Source organism: Schistocerca gregaria, chromosome 3, assembly GCF_023897955.1.
Source record: "Schistocerca gregaria isolate iqSchGreg1 chromosome 3, iqSchGreg1.2, whole genome shotgun sequence".
Classification (NCBI taxonomy): domain Eukaryota; kingdom Metazoa; phylum Arthropoda; class Insecta; order Orthoptera; family Acrididae; genus Schistocerca; species Schistocerca gregaria.
The window spans coordinates 552,033,460-552,057,748 of NC_064922.1; the positions used below are offsets into that span (position 1 = coordinate 552,033,460).

General features: G+C 45.0%; 1 protein-coding gene across 1 annotated transcript in view; it reads right to left on the reverse strand.

Annotated features, from left to right (window-relative positions):
• LOC126354030 (fatty acid hydroxylase domain-containing protein 2) overlaps nucleotides 1-23,395 on the reverse strand; it is a 162,197-nt gene extending 138,802 nt beyond the window's left edge. The window contains exon 1 of the mRNA XM_050003364.1: nucleotides 23,223-23,395. The gene's annotated coding sequence lies outside the window, so the exon portion shown is untranslated. The remainder of the gene's footprint in view (nucleotides 1-23,222) is intronic.
• Nucleotides 23,396-24,289: the final 894 nt, after the last annotated feature.

The following is a 24,289-nucleotide window of genomic DNA, read 5'->3' on the forward strand; positions in this document are numbered from 1 at the left end:
TTCTATTCAAATGTTTCATTTTTTTATGTTATACTTTCTGACATGCTTCACACCCACAAGAATCTTCTCATTTTTGAGTCTGTGGAATGAAAATTGACTCTAATCTAACTACAACGTCACACATGCAAGTAATAAAGTGGTGGCTTAGCAGTGGTAAATAGTTTGGGAGCATACTACATTGCAACAGGCTGAGAGGATCATGATGTCTACGAGACACACACTGATGTAACAATGACAGCAATGAGACAGAACTCATGTAATTGGAGAAAGGGGTTGGGTTGTTTGGGGGAAGAGACCAAACAGCAAGGTCATCGGTCTCATCGGATTAGGGAAGGATGGGGAAGGAAATCGGCCGTGTCCTTTCAAAGGAACCATCCCAGCATTTGCCTGGAGCGACATAGGGAAATCACGGAAAACCTAAATCAGGATGGTCGGACGCGGTATTGAACCATCATCCTCCAGAATGCGAGTCCAGTGTGTTACCACTGCGCCACCTCGCTCGGTACTAATTGGATAAAACTGTGGAAATAATGAAAGAATATGGAACTACACACAAAATTTTGAAAAACACAGAAAATGTGTAAAATTGTGGAAAATATGAAAAAATACAAAAAAATGGATAAAAAATACATAAAATTGGGAAATAATGAGAGTACTTTACATACTGGCCTGTGTTTGGTCTCTGCTGGTGCTTCAAATGATGTAATATTAATTGTTATTATCAAACAGACCTTGAGTGATGTGGCATAGCATAATAACATTAATTTGTAATTACAAATACACAATCAGATCTCTCCCTATGCTGTACCTATCCTAAACCCCACTGACTCAAATGACCAAGTTACGAGTGATAAAGATGGGGATTGGGTGCTCGGTTAGTCCTGGGGGAAGGGTGTTAGGGAGGAGGGGAGAAGTACAGTGGTGGTTCCCCTGGGTGATCTTGATCAATTGCTTGTGATTTTGCAGGGGGTGAACTTGACTATTGAGGGGGTACATCTACATCTACATGGATACTCTGCAAATCATGTTTGAGTTCCTGGCAGAGCGTTCATCAAACTACCTTCACAATAATTCTCTATCATTCCAACGTTGTACAACATGCAGAAAAACCCAACACCTATATTTTGGTGCAAACTCTGGTTTCCCTTATTTTATTATGATGATCATCTCTCCCTATGTAGATCGGCATCAACAAAATATTTTTGGATTCAGAAAAAAAAGTTGGTGGTTGAAATTTCATGAGAAAATTCTGCTGCAATGAAAAACACCTTTGTTTTAATTGTGTCCACCTCAAATCCTGTATCATTCCAGTGGTACTGTCTCCCCTATTTCGCAATAGTACAAAATGTGCTGCTCATCTTTTAACTATCTTGATGTACTCTGTCAATCCTATGTGGCAGAGATCCCACACCGTGAAGCAGTATTCTAAAAGAGGACAGGCAAGTGTAGTGAAAGCAGTGTCTTTGGTAGATCTGCTACATTTTCTAAGTATCCTGCCAATTAAATGCAGTCTTTGGTTAGCCTTTCCCACAACATTTTTTGTGTGTTCCTTCCAATTTGAGTTGTTCTTAAACGTAATTCCTAGGTATTTAGTTGAATTCATGGCCTTTAGATTTGACTGATTTTATCGTGTAACTGGAGCTTAACAGATTATTTTTAGCATTTGTGCGGATGACCTCATACTTTTAATTATTTAGTGTCAATTCCAATTTTCACACCATACAAGTATCTTTTCTCAATCGTTTTGCAATTTGTTTTGATCTTCTGATGACATGACTAGATAGCAAGTAACAATATCTGTAAACAACCTAAGGCAGCTGCTCAGATTGTCTTCTAAATCATTTATATAGATGAAGAACAGCAAAGGGCCTGTAACACTACCATGGGGAATGCCAGAAATCACTTCTGTTTTATTCAATGACTTTGCGTCCGTTACTACAAACTGTTACCTCTCTGACAGGAAATCATGAATCCAGTCATGAGATGATATTCCATAAGCGCACAAATTCACTACAAGCCGTTTGTGTGGTACAGTGTCAAAAGCCTTCTGGCAATCTAGAAATGTGGTATCAATTTGAAATCCCTTGTTAACAGCCGTCAACACTTCGTGCAAGTAAAGAGCTACTTGTGTTTCACAAGAATGACGTTTTCAAAATCAGTGTTCACTCTGTGTCAATGGACCATTTTCTTGGTGGTATTTCATAATGTTCAAACACAATGTGTGTTCCAAAACACTGCTGCGTATCAACGTTAATGATATGGACCTGTAATTTAGTGCATTATTCCTACTGCCTTTCTTGAATATTGGCATGACCTGTGTAACTTTCCAATCTTTGGGCAACTTTCCAATCTTTGGATACGGATCTTTTGTGAAGCGAACGATTGTGTATGACTTAAGTGTGGAGCTGTTTTATCAGCATACTCTGAAAAGGAATGTAGCTGGTAATACAGTCTGGGCCAGAAGACTTGCTTTTGTTAAGAGATTTAAGTTGCTCCACTACCCTGGGGATATCTACTTCTATGTTACTCATGTTGGCAGCTGTTCTTGATTCAAATTGCAGAATATTTACTGGTATGGACCTGGTTGGAGAGCACAAAGATGCTGGAACCACAAGATAAATTATATTTTAACAATGATTTATTAAAAACAGTCAGAACCTGTACACTGGGAATAATACACCAATAATGGCATAATAGGAAATGGAAAAATTTTGATTTTTCTTTAACACTTGCAGTACTTGTGGAGTTCAAAGGTAACAAGCCAAGAAAAATAAAACAAAATGTCTTAGGGCCAAATTACAAGTGTCTTCACAGTTAGAGTTTAAATAAGCTTGAAATTAAACCCAGTTATGCCCAATTACTCATTAGTGCATGTTAAAATAGTTTGACAAACTTTTAAGATGCCATCGCACCACATCTCGTTGAAGATGATGATGAGATGTCACTTGTAATCAGATGAGAAATGTTTAATCATAAGACTGTGGATCTGATCTGGCCCAGGAACTGTGTTGGGGGAATGTGCAAGGGCACTGAGGAGCTCCCACTCTGTAAATGGGGCATTATAGGTTTCACTATGGCATGTTGTGAACGAGAGGGCTTTCCTTTACAGCTGATGTTTGAGAGCGTGAAAGGCTGGGGGTAATTCTCCGATGCAGAGGCTTGAGCATAGTGTTCACCAAAGTGCTCAGCACTCGCATTTGCATTGGTAGGTAACATGTCATCTATGTTAACAGTGGGAACATCTGTTGGGTTCTAGTACCCATAAACACATTTGATCTTACCCCAGACTTGGGAAGGTGACATATGGCACCCAATGGTCGAGACTTATCTCCGCCAACACTCCTGCTTCCGTTGTTTGATAAGTTGGTGAACATTGGCACGGAGCCATTGAAAGGTAATGAAGTGTTCCAGGTAAGGGTGCCGCTTATCCCGCTGCAGAGCTCGCCGACGCTCTGTAATTGCTTCAGCAACTTCCGGCAACCACCAAGGGACTGCCTTTCGCCGGGGGGCAACCTAATGAATGAGGGATCGTGTTTTCTGCCACAGCAATGATTGCTGTAGTCACCTGCTCAACCACACATCAGTGTTACCATGTGGGGGAGATTCAATGATAACAGCAGAGGGGAAAATTTCCCAGTACGCCTTGTTTAAAGCCCATCTGGGCAGGCGACCATGGGCCTGACGCTGGGGCAGTGATAGGAAAATGGGGAACTGGTCACTACCACACAGGTCATCATGTTCTCTCCAGTGGATAGATTGGAGAAGTCCTGGGCTGCAAATTCATAAATCAATGGCTGAATAACTACAATAAGCCACACTGAAATGTGTGGCAGCACCAGTATTTAAGAGGCAGAGGTCGAACTGAGACAGTAAAGCTTTGAAATCTCTGCCTCGGTCTGTTAGCACGGTTAGCAGGGATTATGGGCATTAAAATCTCCCAAAACTAGGAAAGGTTTAGGGAGTTGATCAATCAGTGCAGTTAATACATTCAGGGATACTGCACCATCTGGAGGAAGATATACACTCCAGGAAATTGAAATAAGAACACCGTGAATTCATTGTCCCAGGAAGGGGAAACTTTATTGACACATTCCTGGGGTCAGATACATCACATGATCACACTGACAGAACCACAGGCACATAGACACAGGCAACAGAGCATGCACAATGTCGGCACTAGTACAGTGTATATCCACCTTTCGCAGAAATGCAGGCTGCTATTCTCCCATGGAGACGATCGTAGAGATGCTGGATGTAGTCCTGTGAAACGGCTTGCCATGCCATTTCCACCTGGCGCCTCAGTTGGACCAGCGTTCGTGCTGGACGTGCAGACCGCGTGAGACGACGCTTCATCCAGTCCCAAACATGCTCAATGGGGGACAGATCCGGAGATCTTGCTGGCCAGGGTAGTTGACTTACACCTTCTAGAGCACGTTGGGTGGCACGGGATACATGCGGACGTGCATTGTCCTGTTGGAACAGCAAGTTCCCTTGCCGGTCTAGGAATGGTAGAACGATGGGTTCGATGACGGTTTGGATGTACCGTGCACTATTCAGTGTCCCCTCGACGATCACCAGAGGTGTACGGCCAGTGTAGGAGATCGTTCCCCACACCATGATGCCGGGTGTTGGCCCTGTGTGCCTCGGTCGTATGCAGTCCTGATTGTGGCGCTCACCTGCACGGCGCCAAACACGCATACGACCATCATTGGCACCAAGGCAGAAGCGACTCTCATCGCTGAAGACGACACGTCTCCATTCGTCCCTCCATTCACGCCTGACGCGACACCACTGAAGGCGGGCTGCACGACGTTGGGGCGTGAGCGGAAGATGGCCTAATGGTGTGCGGGACCGTAGCCCAGCTTCATGGAGACGGTTGCGAATGGTCCTCGCCGATACCCCAGGAGCAACAGTGTCCCTAATTTGCTGGGAAGTGGCGGTGCGGTCTCCTACGGCACTGCGTAGGATCCTACGGTCTTGGCGTGCATCCGTGCGTCGCTGCGGTCCAGTCCCAGGTCGACGGGCACGTGCACCTTCTGCCAACCACTGGCGACAACATCGATGTACTGTGGAGACCTCACGGCCCACGTGTTGAGCAATTCGGCGGTACGTCCACCCGGCCTCCCGCATGCCCACTATACGCCCTCGCTCAAAGTCCGTCAACTGCACATACGGTTCATGTCCATGCTGTCGCGGCATGCTACCAGTGTTAAAGACTGCGATGGAGCTCCGTATGCCACGGCAAACTGGCTGACACTGACGGCGGCGGTGCACAAATGCTGCGCAGCTAGCGCCATTCGACGGCCAACGACGCAGTTCCTGGTGTGTCCGCTGTGCCATGCGTGTGATCATTACTTGTACAGCCCTCTCGCAGTGTCCGGAGCAAGTATGGTGGGTCTGACACACCGGTGTCAATGTGTTCTTTTTTCCATTTCCAGGAGTCAGACACATCACGTAGGACGTCATCAATACAACCGGACAAAGAGGGAGAAAACACGACCTGCGCAGTGTATAGAGGCCAATCGGCACATTGGAAAGACCAATGAGCTAACCTGTCCATCGGGGAGCAGGAAGGAAGAGAGAGAATCAATGGGAAATGGTCACTATCACAAAGGTCGTCATGTGGCGACCAGTGTAATGAGGGGAGGAGAGAGGGAGAAGAAAGAGAAAGATCAATGGCAGAAAAGGTACCATGACCGGCATTGAAATGAGTAGGGGAGCCATCATTAAGAAGGCACAAGTCGTGGTCTGTAATAAACTGATCTAAGAGAAGACCTCGTCTAGGTGGAAATGCACTGCCCCACAAGGGATGATGAGCATTAAAGGGAGGAGGAAGTTGCTGAAGAAGGGCAGTTAAGGCAGCAGGTGTAAGAGTCCTGTCAGGGGGGAGATAAAGATTGCACACCGTGACCTCAGTGTCCAGGTGGACCCTAACACCAACCACTTCCAATGTAGTTTGAAGAGGAATCCATGTGCTAGCAATGTCTGTATGGACCAATGTACAAACGCCATCAGAGGCCCACAGGGGTCTGACCCGATTTCGACAGAAAACACAGAACCCACGGAGGGTCGGTGAGTAAGCATCAGTAAAATGAGATTACTGGAAAACCACACAAGCTGCAGAATAAGACAAAATAAGGGATTTCAATTCCGGAAGGTGACGGTAGTATCCATTACAATTCCATTGGATAACCACAGGACGCCGATTTAAATGGGGTCTGAACAGGCTAAAGCCAGTCATACCGCCAGGTCACCACCCGCTACCGACAAGGAGGGGGCGACATCCATGAACTACAGGTCAGAATCTAATTGTGAAGCTGGGGATGGGACCTCTGGTGACACCAGAGGCTCTTTGTCCTGGGACTTATGTTTCTTCTTCTTTTCAGGTTGAGATCGAGGAGGGCTGAGTGGCATAAAGGAGCCAGCTGCAGCAAGGTCAGAACAGAAAGAGATCGGGCTACCTGGGGGTTGACAGACTGCGATTCTTGCAGTCGTCGAGTGGCAGCAGACCTTTGGTCTGTAAGGTGCCGGGAAGGGGCATCCCGGGAGGGGCGCCCTTGACCGGCAGACGCCAATGTAGTGGGACACTTCTCCGGCTGGGGAGGGGGAGCAGCGCCTGGAGGAGAAGGTGTGGGAGCCACATGGGAGGGGGGGTGGAAAGGGGTCAGGGACTGGGGTAAGGAAGTGGGAGGAAGGGGTGAAAATGTAACTAAAGCATAACTAGACATCATGTACACAGGGTGAAGACTTGTATACTTCTTATGGGCCTCTGTGTAGGTTAAACGATCAAGGGACTTATACTCCGGTATTTTCTTTTCCTTCCTATATACTGGGCAATCTGGTGAATGTGGAGAATAATTGCCATGATAATTAACACACACAGGAGGGGGAACACAGGGACTCCCCTCATGGAGTGGACGTCCACAGTCACCACAGAGAGGGGCCTGTGAATAGAGGGAAGACATGTGTCCAAAACGCAAGCACTTAAAACACCGCATAGGAGGTGGGATGTACGGCTTTACATCACATTGACGAACCATAATCTTTACTTTCTCAGGGAGGGTATCCCCTTCAAAGGCCAGGATAAAGGCACCAGTATCAATGCAATTGATGGTAAGTGGCAGTTACCTGGCCACAGCACAGAGGCTGGATATGGGACTGGTCCAATAAGCACCCATGGCCAGTCGAATCCCCGCATGGTGGACAGTGTCAAGGATCCGCAAATAAGACTTCCTTGCTGACCCATACACCATGCAAGAATACAGCAATCTCCATGTAGTATCATATGCCTTACTGATATCAAAGAATATGCCAGAACAATGATGCTGACTGAGGAAAGCCTGCTGAATAGCCACCTCAAGGAGGGTCAGGTTGTCGACCGTAGACCGAAATTTTCTGAATACACATTGAGAGTGGCTGAAAAGTTGCCTGGTCTCCAAAAGCCAGACCAGATGATGGTTAACCATCCATTCCAGGGTCTTTCCTATACAGCTCATTAGGGTGATGCTCTGATGAACTGCTTGGACACATGCGGACCTTTCCTGGTTTGAGCAGAAGGATCAGAATCACTTCCCTCCACAAGTAGGGGAAGTTACCTGTTAGATTAAAACAGTCGAGGAGGATTTCCTGGGATGCAGCTGGCAAATAGTGAAGCATGCAATACCAGATGTGGTCGTGACCGGGTGCAGTGTCAGCAGTCTCAGCCAGTGCTGATTTAAGCTCCCACATAGAGAAAGGGGAGTTTTTAGGCCTTAGAACCATTGGACCTAAAGTCCAACTTTCCCCTCTCTACAGTTGCATGGTAGTGACAAAACATGGGGTGCTGGCTTGCATTGTCAGCAGTTTGCGCAAAATGCTCAGCCAGCATCTGTGTAATGTCTCTGGGCATCGTTTGGAAGCACCCCTGTTTCAGCACTGCTGCTATCGGTACAAGGCTGCGTGTACTGGAAATCCTGCGGATGACTTCTCATACTTTTCTGGAACAAGTGGAACAGTTGATAAAATCCAGGAACTCCTGCCATGAACATTTTTTGCTCTCTTTAATGAAACGGCATGCCCTGGCTCTCGCGACTCAAAAGGCAGAAGATTGACTGCTGTTGGGCGGAATTTAAATCATTGAAGAGCCACTCTTCTGTCCACCAAGGTACAGGTCACCACTTAAGAGGGCTGAAAGACTCAGGTATGGACAGGTCAGCAGTGTGATGGATCACAAGTGTGATGTGATCCACCCATTCCTGGACACTGTTACGGCGTTCACAGACAGCCAACCGACTGAACAGTGGCCAGTTACCCGTGCCAATCATCATTGTTGGCGGCTTCTGTTCCAGCAACACACCATCCAGGTGATGAATGCGAACAGGGAAGTGGTCGCTGGAATGAAAGTCATCAATGACCTCCCAGTGAACAGAGTTGGTGAGGGTTGGAGAGCAGAAAGATAGGTCAGTGGCTGAGAGTGACTCAATAGCAGCAGAGAAATGAGTGAGTACCAGTGTTGAGGACACACAACACTTGAGATGTTAGGAGGCTCTCCAAAACTTGACCCCAAATACAAATAGAAGGTGAGACCCAAAGGACATAATGGGCATTAAAGTCGCTCACGATGAGAAATGGTCGGGGGAGTTGTTCAATAAGATCTGTGAGAGCCTCTAAGTCCACTGCATCCAGAGGAGGTAAATAAAAGGAGCAAACTGTAAGCCTTCGACGTGAATGAGTTTCAACTGCAACTGCTTGCAAGTCAGTATCCAGGGGGAGAGCAGAGGAGCGGTGGCCATTATTGACAAACACGGCGACCCCGCCTTTGGCCCTTTCCCCAGTCAGGTCATCCTTGTGATATAGCATATAGCCCCATAGTACAGGAGCATCAGATGTTATTAAATGTGTTTCCTGTAAACACAAGCACAGGGGGCATTACTGTGCTAGGAGTTTCAGTTCCTCCACACGTGTCCAGAATCCATTCATGTTCCCCTGTATAATGGGAGACATCTATCAGGGTGGAAGTACCTTCATCCTGACTTTCTGCCGGAGAGGGGAGCCCAGAACAGGTGGAGGCTCAGTTTTGGGGTGAGATGATTGCTCCAGTCTGACATCAACCCACATCGCCTCTGAAGAAGAGACATCAGAGAGAATGACATCAACATCATCAGACGGTGTACCTTCAGTCTCCTTCAGCGGGCAAGTCTTTGCCTTTAGCTTTGATTTTTTGGTCTGAGGTGGCTTTGGAAAAAAATGGTTCAAATGGTTCTGAGCATTATGGGACTTAACTTCTGAGGTCATCAGTCCCCTAGAACTTAGAACTACTTAAACCTAACCAACCTAAGGACATCACACACATCCATGCCTGAGGCAGGATTCGAACCTGTGACCATAGCAGTGGCTTTGGAGCCACAACCCCAGAAGCAGTAGAGGGTGTAGCAGCACTGGGCAGTGCACGACTTGACCTTGGAGGGGCAGGAAGGTCCATGATGTCAGTCACCACAGCCTTTTCTGGAGTCTGGGGGGTGGGAAGCAGGCTTCACAGGAACTGCAGCAGCACATGTGTATTGACAAACGCAGGTGCTAGTGCAGACAGTAGCAACCTCCGTTTGTGTAACAGCATCAGTTTTGAGGACTGGCTGTTTCAGAATCGAAGAAAAGGAGGCAGTGAACATGGGTGGCTGCATGGACTTGTATATCTTCTTCGCTTCACCATACGGGATGCATTTTGTGGTTTTAAGTTCCTGGATCTTCCGTTCCTCAAGGAAAACTCTGCAGTCCTTGCTCCACACGGGGTGATCTCCAGAGCAGTCGACACACTTGGGAGGAGAGGAGCAACTAACTCCCTCATGGGTGGCTTTACCGCATTTCCCGCAAATGGCTTCCCCTCTACAGCTGAGAGTAGTGTGCCCAAAGTGCTGGCATTTAAAACACCGCATTGGATTTGGGTAATAAGGCTGTACATGGAGACGTAGGAAACCCGCCTTCACATGCTCCAGTAGTTGGGTGCTGTTAAAAGTAAGAATAAATGAGTCTGACTTCACTAGAGCACCATCCACCCTTTTCATAACGCGTTGCTCATCGACAATACCTTCCTGGGACCATTCAGCTTTCAGTTCATCTTGGGGAATGTCAACGAGATCCCTGCAAGTCACAACACGTTTGCTGTTGTTCAAGGTGTTGTGAACTTAAGTCTCTATTTCAAACTCCCCAAGAAATTGTGCCTTCTGAAGGTTCTTGACTTGTTGGAAGCTAGATGTTCCAACCAACAAGGCCCCATTTCGCAAGCGCTTAACAGATTTTAAGGTGCCAGCAATGCCTTCTAAGCCTTTCTGTATATAAAATGGTGAAACTTTATCAAAACTCCCCTCTCTTCTTTTAACTATAACAAACACATTCTGCAAAGCAGCATGCATTCTGTTACTGCTAACTGAATCAGGAGGACTGGCTACACGAGCCCTCTTGTTGGAATGGGTGTTGGAACCTACCAGCAGCCCACCCTTTCTGCTGGGAGGAGAATAATAAAACTTCGAGGGTTCCATCTCGGTCCCACAAGCAGCTAGGGAACTAGTAGTCCACCTAGACAGAGCCCCGCATGCCTAGGTAAGCCTTATGCAACTGAGGTGCAGCAGGTTCCCAGAGGAAGCCCACTAATGACTATTCCACCTCCACAGCCATGCATCTCATCAGTGCGCAGCACACCTTGAGATTGAGGTTTTTTTATATAAGTTTATTCCATCCTCCCGATCCGGGTGGTCAAGCCAAGATCCCCATTCCATGAGACACACAATGTTCCACTGCCGCACCGCACGGTGGTCGCTGAAGTATGCCCAGAGCTTATGGTTGCAGGGGACTGGCGGTGCTTACCAGTCCCTAGCTCAGGAACCCCGGGGTCGCCAAACCTGTACCCAGGAAATGAATGCTTAGCCCTTGGGGGCTCACTTTTTGTGATGGTAAACAAAATAATGATTGCAAAGGAGAAAACACGAACAGTTATTTACATTTTCATGATTGTAGACAAAATGACAATTTTGACAGGGAAAACCTTGGTGGGAGTCCAGTATTTTGTAATAACAGGCAATCTAATATTAATGTCAAATAAAATATTGATAAAATTCAAGAGTCAAGGAATGAAAATGAAAAAGAGAAGTATCAGCTTAGGATGAGGGTTGTCTGGAGGTATGGAAAGGTTTCAGTTAGATTACATCATGGTCAGGTGGGGATTCCAAAAACAGATATTGGCTTGGAATGTATACCCAGGAGCAGATGATGGGCACAGTTCACAATTTAGTAATGATGAAGAGTAGGCTGAAGTTCAAGTGACTAGATAAGAAGAATCGATGTGCAAAGAAATGGGATATGAAATACTAAGGAATGAAGGGATATGCTTATGCTTGAAGGTTCTCCAAAGCTAAAGATACTGTAGTAATTAATAGTTCAGTTGAAGAGGAATGACACACACACACACACACACACACACACACACACACACACACACACACACCAGAGCCACTACACCCAACAATACATAATAAAGCCTAGAAACATGGACAAAGTGAGAGAAGCGCGAGAGAGAAGAGAGAGAACACCAAATCAGCCAGGACACATGAGAATGGTTAGGGTGAGGTTGGGGGGGGCGGGGGGGGGGGGGGGGCAGACCACCAAGCTCCGATAGCCATTGCCTGGTCAGGGCAGAGGAGGCAATGGATTGTCCTGCCAATCTCTAACTGGGCCAACAAGACAGAGGGGAACGCCATTAGACAAAGCGATAAAAAACCCCTTCATGAATAACCTTAACGCCACTGAGGCATTGTATCCTAACACCAGGGTCACAAATCAGGAAGATGATGAGTTCACCATGGGGCGGTGAAGTTAGAAAAGTCCAGCAAAATGTGGACCACTGTCACATGAGCACCACAACAAAAGTGGGATTTATCAATGTGACGAAGGAGATGACCTTGAGTCTGCCAAGTATGGCTGATGCGGAGCCAACAAAGGATGATGGAGTCCTTGCGAGAGGCCCGCATGGAGGATCTCCACAAGTTCGCGGTCTCCTTTATCTACTATGCTTCATTCGGCAAAGTCAGAGTATGCCATTCCGTATTCCAGATCCTTAGAATTTGGTGGCATAATACCAATCTTAAGAGGTGGCTTGCCAATTTGGCCAGCCCATCAGCAAGTTCATTCCCCAGGATCCCAATGTGATCAAGAGTCCAGACAAAGATAACCGAGTGCCACATTGTTTGAGGGCGAAAAGGGAATCCTGGATAGCCATAAACAAGAGATGTCCAACACTGGTCAAGATCTTATGAACTACTCAAGGAGTCACTACAGATGAGGAAAGACTCACTGGTGCAGGGACGGATATGCCCAAGAGCACAAGAGATGGCTACCAGTTCCAACACTGCAGCCATCCAGCTAGGACCAGAGTTCATTACATCCTGCTTGGACGTAAACAAAGCCAGAATGACTGGCAACCATCAAGTCATCAGAATAAACTAGTTCTGAACCCTGAAACGTGCCAAGAATGGAGAAGAACTGGCAGCAAAGGCCCTCAGATGCAGCTGAATCGTTTGGACCATGTTATAAGACAGAGCTGAGGGCAGCGAATGCACCAAGGAAATGTACATGAGCAGGCGTGGAGAGAAATTGTTAGAGGAAAGCCAGAGTTCAGAAAAAAGGGACCAGATGTGGATGGCAATTGTAATCGCAGAACTAGATTGCCATTGTGGGGGGTGTATTTCTGTATTTGGAAAGTGAAGATGGTAGTTCAGGTGCTCCAGGTATCAATGGACGCATAATAGGTAAGCCATCAACTGTTGTTGGTGCAGAACATGCAATGGTGGTACTCATAATTGATTGATTAATTGTGAGAGGTTATGGGACCAAACACCAAGGCCATCAGTCCTGCAGTTCTGAAATTAGTCACAGGAGAGAGAGGGTCTGCTAAAAGTGGGTGGATCCAGTCAGGGGAGTCAAATTATAAAATGAGGGAGTTAAACACACACATGAAAGGATAGAGCAAATCCAAAAACTGGAAAAAAAGAATGGTCTTTCCATGGGGGTTTGGTCCCAGGCTGAGAAAACATGGAGAGGTCCCAACCACAACCACCCTACCCCCACTCCAGGAGTAAAGCAAAACTTTATATATAGAAATAAAAACTGCTTTCACAGAGAAAACTTGGGACCAGTTCAATCATCCGTGTACCATCTGCTAATATTAAAATTAAAGAATCTGGAGGACTATACTTCGTACAAAGGGCCAACAGAAGGGGACATTCCACCAATACGTGGGATACTGTCAGACTGGCTCCACAATCACATTGTGGGGGTGGTTCGTTACGCAGGAGTAAACAATGGGTGACCCTCTATGACCAATGTGTAGACAACATAAGACAGTGGACTCCTCCTGAGAGGAATGGAAGAAAGAACACCGAACAGCAGTAGTCTCCTTGATTGTGCAGAGTTTATTACTGAGAGCAGTGGCGCATCAGATGTCATTCCACTTTTGGGCAAAGATAGATTTGACGTAGATCTGCATATCTGCAGCTGGAATCATGAAAGAGAATATGGGTTAAGTATCGACTTCTCCAGCCAAACAATCAGCCAGTTCATTCCCTGGGATACCCACCTGACTTGGTACCCAGGGAAAGACAACTGAGCAAGTGGTACAACCGAGGGCAGAGAGAAGGTCATGGATAGCAGAGACAAAAGGATTATGAGAGTAACATTGGTTGATTGCTTGTAGGCTGCTCATTGAGTTGGTACATATTGAAACACTGGGGAGGGAGGCCTGAGTAACAAAATGGAGGGCCCTGTTAATGGCTAGCAGCTCTGGTGTGAACACACTACATGATCCCAGCATGATCTTCTGGTGTCCACGAAGACTCCATTAATTGACAAGGCCATAAACAGAAGTGTACTACCCTTACCTGAAATCCCGTCTTACAGCTTCCCAAACTTGCGCAGTGGAAGTGGACTGATTAATGAAAGTAGTGAATTCCCTCCAGGAAGCCCTCTCCCATTCTTTTAATACTCGCCTAGCATGCGCTCTCGCAGATGTGAAGGCATTAAGATTGTCTGTAGTTGGACAGCATTTGAAGTTCCACAGAAGTGTTTTTCTGACCCTGATTGCCAATCAACAGTCATCATTCCACCAAGGTACAGGCCTTCATCAAAGGTGGTTATTAGACCTGGGGATGGACCCTGTGTCAGCGCACTGAATCTCACAAGTGATATAGGCTACTGACTCCTGTGCACAATCCTTTTGTTCAAAAATAGCCTGTTGACTGAACTGTAACCAATTTGCCCTTTGTGTCATCCATCTGTGTGGTCTCCTGTCACTCACTGTCCTAGTCAGCAGACTGGGAAGTGGTCACTAGAATGTAAATCTAGAGTCACTGCCCATTGAACTGAGTCTGCAGTAGCTGGGGAACAAAAACAAAGAGCATTGGCTGAAAAAGACCCTGAAGTTGTGGAAAAGTGTATCATCTGATCCCGTTCAGAAGGCAGATATGCTCAGAATGGATGAGTCGCTCGATCATCCGACTACTGGAGTAAGTGGTAACCAAGCCCCACAGCACATTGTGAGCATTGAAGTCCCCCACAAGGAGGAATGGCATGGGAGTGCCCAAAAGAGTTCTGCCAATGCGTCTGCATCCAAAGCATTATTAGGGGGAAGGTACAAAGAACACAGTGTGATTTTAAATGGTGCAAGAATTTTCACAGGAGAGGCATCTGTCATCAATAAAAACAGTCACTCCACCTTTAGCCCTGCCTCCAGTAGTATTGTTTTTCCTGTATGTATGGTAGCCCTGTAATGCAGGTGTGTCAGTGACTTTAAGAAGCGTTTCTTGTAAGTAGATGCAGAATAGTTTCTCCAGAACTAGTAACTGCAGTTCTTCCAAATGGGAGCGATATCCTTTCCAATTCCACTCCAATACAGAAGTCCCTGTGGAAGCCATTGGTTAGCGATGGTTGCTCTTGACCTTCTCCTTTGGAGGCAGTGATTTAACAAGTGGGGCAGGAGGAACATTATCTGGTTCCTTGCTATCTCGTATCTGTGACTGGACGTCCGTATCCTCAAGAGCATAGTCGCCATCAGAAATGAAGAGAGCTCACCAATCCACAGGTTTAACTACTGCTTTCTTTGACTTATAACTATTTTTCGAAGGATTTTTTCTTTACTGACAGGAGGAGGTGGTTGCTGGGATGGCTTAGTTGGGTTCTGATGTTTGGTAATGAATTGGTGGCTTAGGTCATAAGCCTATTGCTGGGGGCTTCCAAACAACTTCAGTTTCAAGTAGAGCATTTTACCCACAGGTACATTGACAAGTACATGTGCTCATATTTTAATCTGTGGTCCAAGTTTGTGTGGACGCATAACACTTAGTGATTGGCATCTTAAGGACTGATGCAAAAAAAGCAGCAAAATCCAGTGGTTGCATAGCTTTGAAAGCTTTTTTTAGCTTCGCGGTAGGGTATGTCTCTTTACTTTCAACTCCTGAATGTTCCTTTCAGCTCCACACTGGGTGATCCCCAGAGCAGTTTACACATTTCGGAGGAAGTGTACAAGAATTGCCTGATTCATGAGCTAGGCCCACTATTGTCACACATAGCCTTCCCATTACATCCCACTGCAATATAGCCAAATCTTTGACATTTGTAGCAGTGCAATGGGTTTAAGAACAAATGAGCCAACCTTAAGGCACATATAAACTGTAAGGATATATTCAGGTAATTCTAGAATACTAAATGTTAGCATAAATGTTGCCAATTTTTCCAATCTGACATTGACTCTCCTCACACAGTTCTGCACTTCCGTGACACCCATATTTTTCCATTCTTCACTTAATTCTGCAGGGTCCACCTCAATTATATCGGAGCAGGTAAACACGCCCTTACTAAAGTTAAGGGTGTTATGCAACTCAGCCTCAACTGGTAGTCATCCAAGGCCTTACATCCCATAATCTTAGACATTTTGTTTGAATTAGCAGTTTCGACTATAAGTGTTCCATTACAAAGTCGTTTGAAACTTTTTAGAGACCCAGCAATACCTTCCAATGCCTTGTGAATATAGAAAGGGGAGATCTTCTCAAAGGTTCTCCCTGATCACTTGATGACAATGAAAAAATGGAAATGCGTGCATGGTATTGTTGGACAGGAGGTCCTGTTCGGGGAAGTTCGGCCGCCAAGTGCAAGTCTTTTGTCAGTCAACGCCACATTGGCTGAATTGAGCATTGGCGATGAGGATGAAATAATGATAACACAACACCCAGCCCACGAGGGGAGAAAACCTACAACCCAGCCGGGAATCAAACCCGGGCCCGCTGCACATGAGGCAAGCATGTCACCACCAAGTGAAGAAGGCGGACACAACAATGAAAGTATTATGGCCCACTAATGTCTTGTTACTATGATTCTGAGACTTCTTTTCAGGAGGAAAGACCACCTCAGGCAGGATGAAAGTGCCAGTGTCTAAATGATGGTCCTTAGAGCCCCCCTGCACATGCTGGGTGAAATGAATACCATGTTGTTCCAGATTAGCCATAAGGTCCTCATCAGAGTGAAAAATTACACCCTGTGTCATAATGAGTGACTTGTGAGGATTGACAGTCGTGGGAGTGTCTTCTAAATGGTCAATAGGTCCTCAATATGTTACACAAAGAAAAGGGGTTTGGGGGCAGCAGAAGTCCCCCTTTCAGTCCTGGTATAGGCCTGGAACCATGGAAAGGGTTCGCCGAAGACAGCAGTCCTGGCCCTTCTCCCAGAACGTAGTCACGGAGGGTAGTGGCGCGAAGAAGCAGGAATGAAGACAGAACTATGCCGAGGAAGAGATGCAGTTGCAGAAGAGTGGCCAGTCACGGGGCTCTGCCAGATAAGTACATAACACACGGACTGCCTACCGAGTTGGTAATCTATGGTGAGGAGGAGGAGGAGGAGGAGGAGGAGGAGGAGGAGGAGGAGGAGGAGTAGGAGGAGAGGAACCCACACCAAAGATGCTAGAGAGGGAGTTCTTCCCCATCTGGCTCACACTACAGATTACAAACTTACTGATTGAGGTCAAACCTCTGAGAGGGGCCAAAGAAGAAAAGCCAAAAAGGAAGAGGAAAAGCAACCAAATAAAACCACGACAGGAAGAAAAGTCATGAGGATAGCCAGGCCAACATAAGAAGAATACCATGAGAGGGAAAGGAAGGGGCAAAGGGAAAGGAACAAGGACAGGGAAGGAGAAAGAAGGGGAAGGTAAAACAGCCCGGAAAAGAATAAAGGCGGCAATAGCTATGGAAGCTGTGCACGCCTCACACATACCCACAAAAGAGCAGTGAGCCCCCTGGAGGGGGGGGGGGGGGGGGAGGGACAGTGGGATCCTTGCCTTCACTAGGAAGGTAATCAGGGGACTAGTCCAAAATGTGCCAGTTGCCAGCGATACCCCACAATGGTGTATCATGTCCAAGTCCAGCATCTGTAATGTAAGAGGTGTCATCGAGCTCCAAGCTGTATGCAAGACTCCTGTAATCTACAAGGGACTGGGACTATGCTTATTTAGAAATGTGGTAGAGTAGAGTGGTCCTCGCCTCAGTTGGTGTTGCTAACACATCGATGAACACTGAGGAGCAACTAATATGCCTGCTTTAGTTGACGAAGATCAGGAAGCCATGTCAACTGGGCATCAAAGACAAGTCCCAAAAAACTATGTGAGTCCACTGCAATGAAAGGTTGGCCATCAAGATACAGACCCAGATGAGGATGCACTGTACAGCAATGACAAAATACATAACACAGGTCTTGGCAGCCAAAAATTGGAAGCCGTGAGTGAGAGATCACAATTAAGCACTGTGAAACACTCCCTGCTGTCTGTGTTCAGCAATGACCATGGTGGACAAACAAAAATAAATGTGAAAGCCATTACCATTACCAAGAGGTGGACACCGTGGGTCCCACAGCTGCCACCAGACCATTGATAGCCACTAAGAAGAGAGGGACACTCAAAACAGAGCCCTGTAATATCTCATTCTCCTGCATATGGGACATTCTACAGGAAGTGGCAACTGTACCTGAAAAGTGCAACGTGAAGAAAAGTTCTGGATAAAAATCAGGAGCAGGGCACGAAGGCCTCTCTCATCTAAGGCAGCAAGGATGTGGTGGTGCGATGTTGTACCACAAGCTTTACACAGATCAAAGAAGACTGAAACCAGGTGAAGACACCGAGCAAAAGCCGTTCGGCTTGCAGACTCCAAGAGGACTAAATAATCTGCAATAGAGTGGCCTCATAAAAAACAGCCTGCATTGAAGCCAAAGGGTTCTGGGATTCAAGGATCCAAAACAGCCTCTGACTCACCAAATGTTCAAGTAACTTGCAGATGGCATTCGTTAAAATGATTGGACAATAGCTATCCATTTAAAGAAGCATTTACCAATTTCAGAACTGAAATAACAACACTTTCTTGCCAGTATTAAGGGATTCCCCCTTACCCCAGAGACAGTTAAACAAGGCAAGTATATGACGTTGGCTAGCCACTGATAAGTGTTTAATCATTTGGTTATGCACCTGGTCTGGCCCACATGCCATGTCAGGGCAGGAAGCAAAATGCTCAGCAATTAAGTCCAGACTATTGAAGAAAACACCATTCAGGGAAATTCCCGGAGCACCTGTAGGAGGACAGTGGCTAAAAATGTGCCAGACCTTTGCCCCTACATATGAAGTGGGAGTATGTGGCCCTATGGCAGTGACATATCGTACCCAACAAATCCAGTTCTGGTATTTAATTAGATACTGGGCATGGGCATGAAGCTGTTTGAAGGCCAGTAGGTGGTCAAGAGATGGATGACATTTGTAGCATTGCAGGGCATGTTGATGTTCTTTCCAAGCTGCAGCAATTTTGGGGGTTCACCAAAGGACAGTCTTTGATCGGGAAGACTCTGAGGAAGAGGGAATCACTGAAGCAGCTGCCAAAAGGATGAGGTCAGTCAAACGGAGTCTTCAGTGCCATTTTATGGTGGAACGGACGGCTTGACGGCCACGGAAAAGGCATACCAATCCACATTAGTAAAAGCCTACCAGCAAAGATGTTCAGATGAGTTACGCTGAATAAAAGATAAGACAATTGGAAAATGACCACTGTCACACACATTGTCATGAGCTCCCCACTGAACAGAGGTGACAAATCCAGGGCTACAAATGGAGAGATCAAAGGGCGAGAAAATGCCATATGCTATAGTAAAGTGTGTCAGAGCTCTAGGGCAGAGATCAAGCTGCGCCAGCAGGTCTTCAACGATACTGCTCCATTCAGTGGTCACAGTACCACCCCACGGAGGTTTACGAGTTTAACCCCCCCCCCCCTCCCAAAGAAAAGGAAGGGAGGTGGAAGCTGTCTAAGGACGGCAAGAAGAGCAGAAGAGCAGGAGGCATAGGAAGCCAGTCAGGGGGGAGGTAAAGATCATATATTGTTACTGCAGAGTCTAAGTGGATCTGAATGGCCACTGCTTCCAGTACAGTTTGAAGAGGAACCCAGGAACTAACAATGTCTGTGCAGACCAATGTACAGACATCAGAGACTTGTAAAGGGCTGACCCAATTCTGGCAGAAGGAACCACAAAGAGTCAGCAGATGAGTACTCACAAAATGAGACCTGCAATACAAAACAAGCTATAGAGTAAAGAAAATGGTGCAATTCCAGATGGCAACAACAGTAACAATTACAGTTCCACTGGAGGAAAGTGGCACAAGAGCCTGCCTGGATGTCGAATGGGCCATAATCAATCACTGTGCCAAGTCAGTGTCAGTCACTGGTAACGATGGAGTGAAGTACACAGATCCGAGATTGGACACTGACTGAGAGGAAGGGGACAACACCCTCTGGTGTGTCGAAGGAACCTCGTCTCACAACTTGCACATCTTCTTCTTCTCCTTTAGAATGCAAGAGGAGCTGTGTTCACGAAGAGAGCAAGTCACAGCAATATTCAAATCTGAGAGACAAAGAATGGCCTTGAGGCCTACAGAGTGTGGGTCTCCCATCCAGCTCCAAGTAGAGGCTTCTTGTCCTGGAGACGCCAGGGAGGGGATTCCTAGAGGGAGCCCCGTCGCAACAGGGTGCCAGAGAAGACAGTTTCTTTTCTGACCAAGAGAAAGGAGCAGTTCCATGATGGGATGGAATGGGAACTGTCCGGGAGAAGGAAAGGTGCAGGGAACAGGATTGAGCTCTGTAGGAACAAGGGAAAGGAAAGGACACAGCAGGAGCAAAGGTATACATTAACGATACTGGGTGGAGATAGTTGAATTTCTGTTGAGCCTCTGTGTAGGACAGATTAATTCCTGAGTCTTCCTTTCCTTTTTGTAGGTGGGAAATCCAGTGAACTTGGAGAGTGTGAGCCATGGGTAATCCAGTGAACTTCGAGAGTGTAAGCCAGAACACGTCATGCACTTGAGTGGTGGGATGCAAGGACTCCCCACATGGAGAGGAGGGCCACAGTCACCACAAATAGGATTTGTGTCACATTGTGGAAACATGTGACCCAAATGAAGACACTGTTATTAGCATTTGGGAGGTGGGATATAGGGCTTCACATTGCAGCAGTACACAATAACCTTTTTCTGGGAGGATATACCCCTCAAAAGCCTGAACGGAAGTGTCAGTATCAACGTGCTGTGGAAAAAAGTGAATAAATCTAAAAAGAAATTATTGTCAGAAGAAATGACTCAACATATAGAAATTTCAAAACAACCTTCGGTGAAATTAAAAGCCAGGGTGGTACCATTAAGAGCACAATGGGAATTCCCCTGTTAAATGTAGAGGAAAATGTGTACAGGTCGAAAGAGTACAATGGAGGCATCCACGAGGGCGAGGACTTGTCTGATGGCATGAAAGAAGAAGAATCATGAGTCGACAGGGAAGAGAGACTTTGGAGGACTTAAGACAAAACAAGGCAGGAGGGATTAATAATATTCCATCAGAATTTATAAAATCATTGGGGGGAAGTGGCCACAAAACAGCTATTCATATTGGTGGGTAGAATCTGTGAGACTAACAATATACCATCAGGCTTTTCAAACCACATAGTTCCAAAGATCATAAAAACTGACAAGTGCAAGAATTATTGCACAACGAGCTTAACAGTTCATGCATCCAAGTCGCTGAGAAGAATAATACGCAGAAGAATGGAAAAGGCAACTGAAGATCTGTTACATGATGATCAGATTGACTTTAGGAAAGGTAAAGGCACCACAGATGTTGTTGCTGATAATGCAAGTCAGACTAAAGACAAATCAGGACACATGTATAAGATTTGTTGACCTATAGAAAGTGTCCGACAATGTCAAATGGTGCATGATGCGACCCTAAATAAAGTTTGTCTCTCAATTAAGTGGTATGCTTTTTTGAAGTTGACTCCATGTTATTAAACAAGTTATTAAAAAGTCTACAAGTATGCATTTTATGTCTAAAATTAATAACCTGGATAATAGACAAAATCCATATGAGTATCTTAAAATGGCAGACAGTCTAAGAAATCACAAAATAATGTACCATTTCTTATTAACTTTAATGAAAGGGTTATTGACAATAAGTCAAAGATAAAAGGTATTTGTAATGATTGATTGTTAAATGTAGTAAAGACAGTAAGGTGACGGAGTTTAGTAGAAAAACCAAAGCAGTATTTTGAGAATGCTAAGATTTTATATGATACTAACACCCACTTCCTTATCTAAGAAAAGAAGCCCATATGAAGTTGATGGTATTTCCAATAAAATCATATAAACAGAACCATTCTCTCTGAAGTAGATAAAGCATCATTGAGTTGTCCTTTTTTTCAGAGAGATCAAAATGTGAAGTTGTTTAAGATTATGGGAGTGATATCAACATCAATTCAATCAGTTTCCACGTTCTACAAGGATCAAATAATACAAACGAGACCTGTTTTTTCTGTGACCTATCCAAAGCATCTGATTGTGTAAACCGCAACATTTTGTTACAAAACAAAGATTTTATAACATTACCAATAGATAACAAACTACAAAAAGAATGCAGAAAACTGTATATCATAATTCTTCAAATTTAAATACAGGATTTTATTTTAGGGTAAGGGAAAGGGGGTGTGGCAGAGATCAGTAATCAGTGACAATGGAGGTACACAACAAGGTTTGATACTATATTCTCAATCATATGGTACTGATGTTCCATTTAATACAAATAACACAAAATTAGTTCTTTTTACAGTGGGCAAGTACCGTAACAAATCCCAACTGATACACCACAATAGAGGAAATTGTAGGTAATGTGTTTAGATGGATTATTGAAGGGTCTTCTCCTAATAGTCTCTCTGTCACTTTTCAGAAAAAGTGGTATATTCAATCCTGCATACCAAAAAGCACAACACCAATTATTAAATTTAAGCATGTAAGGAATTGCAGAAGTACACACGGCTGAATCTGAATCATTTCTGCATGTACATATTAAAGAGAACTTAAACTATCCTTCTCAAACAGCTCAGTTCACAAACTTTCACAATTAGTGTTACTGTAATTCTGGGAGAGAGGCAAATCAGTAAGTTAACACACTTGGTTTATTTTAATTTAGGACCGGCTAATTTTGTACGTAACTGCATTCACCATAAAGAAAGAAAGATTCTTCATTGCGCAACAGCATTAAGAATAATATGTACTAATCGTCACTCCTGAGCATCTTTTTTCTATAACTGTTCAACAGGTCAATTATTTTAACTACTGCATCAATGCATACATTTCTCTAGTGAACCTAGTTGGAATATATCCATAATTACATTACTTCAACAAAAACTGATCATTTCTCTACACTAAAACACACATTGGTTCAGAATGGGATGAATAATGTGCAGTCTTTTCATCGCTTGTCCTATGACATTTAATGACTGACAGATAGAAAATCTAAAGTTGGAAGTACGCTGAAGGAGAGCAAAAAATTAAGTACACTCATTGGGAAGCCTTGATGGTGATTTTAGACTCAGTACTCTACCGAAACAATATTAACATCGGGTAATTAGTTAGCAAAAAAAAGACTTGATTTGTCAGATGTAATATTTATATCACGCATCTAAAAAGTGTTAACTGTATATCATACTGGCGTTAACGGTTTTAAAGACATATAGCGTACATCAAACGTCAATCAAAGGGTAGACCTCCACTTAAAACACAATGAAGCGTTACACTTTATACACGCACCGGAAAACCAAACAAAACAGCCAGTTTAATTTACTTCAAACGGTAGGGTTCATACCTGACTTTTCTCGTAGTGCTTCAAGTAGCTGTCTAAAAGTTGTACGATAAGTCCACTCCTTTACATTGTAGGAATAAATTGGCAGTTACGAGAAACCACACCAAGTTTACACCTATGCCTCCTATACACGACCTGTCAAACGCAATGCCGACCAGCAGTTCCCAAACAACCGACAGTCACCACATGGGGGCGGGAAACGCAAATTAAGCGTTCTACATGTAGTTCGTATTTTTCTGCCCTCCTTCCCAGTACTCTTCCGTTCACTGTCTGCAGTTGAACCCTAAAGCAAATCAGTGTAAGAGTTTAAACGAAGACATAGATGTGAAGAGCGATTTGAAGATAAGATCCCTAAGCGTGGCAAAAACTTAAGTCATATTCAGTATAATATAAATTTTCATGCTGTTCCCTAATTTTTTGGAAGATATGCAAATGCAAAAGAGCAGCTAGCGCGGTGTTACAGTTTCAAAATGACTGGAACCGCGTTCGGGAGACTGAGTTCCAGTCCGGGAGACTGAGTTCAAATCCACCTTTGGCCATTCCGATTCTGGTCTTCCATTCATCTATAATAAAGGTGGTCACACATGTAACTACAGTATTGACAAACTGGATGATGAAGCTCTTTACGAAACATCCCTTTCGTCTCTCCACAGCTGAAGCATAAATTTGTGCTTCGAATATTTGGAGCTCGGATGACGACGATTTTCTCGTTTTGACCGGCTTTGCCACTGTGATGCGAAAAAAATGAAAGAGGAAACGTGATATGTTGACTAAAGACTGTTAAAGGAAACGAAAAACTTATTCTCACATTAAGTTACTCTGCGAGTAGCAGATATATACACATCACTTATCTCAATCTTACACCTCTGCTTACAAGTGAAACTCTCCATCGGATCCCTCTCAGATTTAGTGGTAAGATGGTCCAGTGGGCAGCCGTTCAAAAACCGAACACAGATCAAGCACGAAAACAGGAAGAAGGTGTACCGAACTGTGAAAAAAGAAGCAAAATCTAAACATTGAACGGTCCAAGCTCAAGAAGTTCAACATCCAGCGAACATTAGCAACGGCAT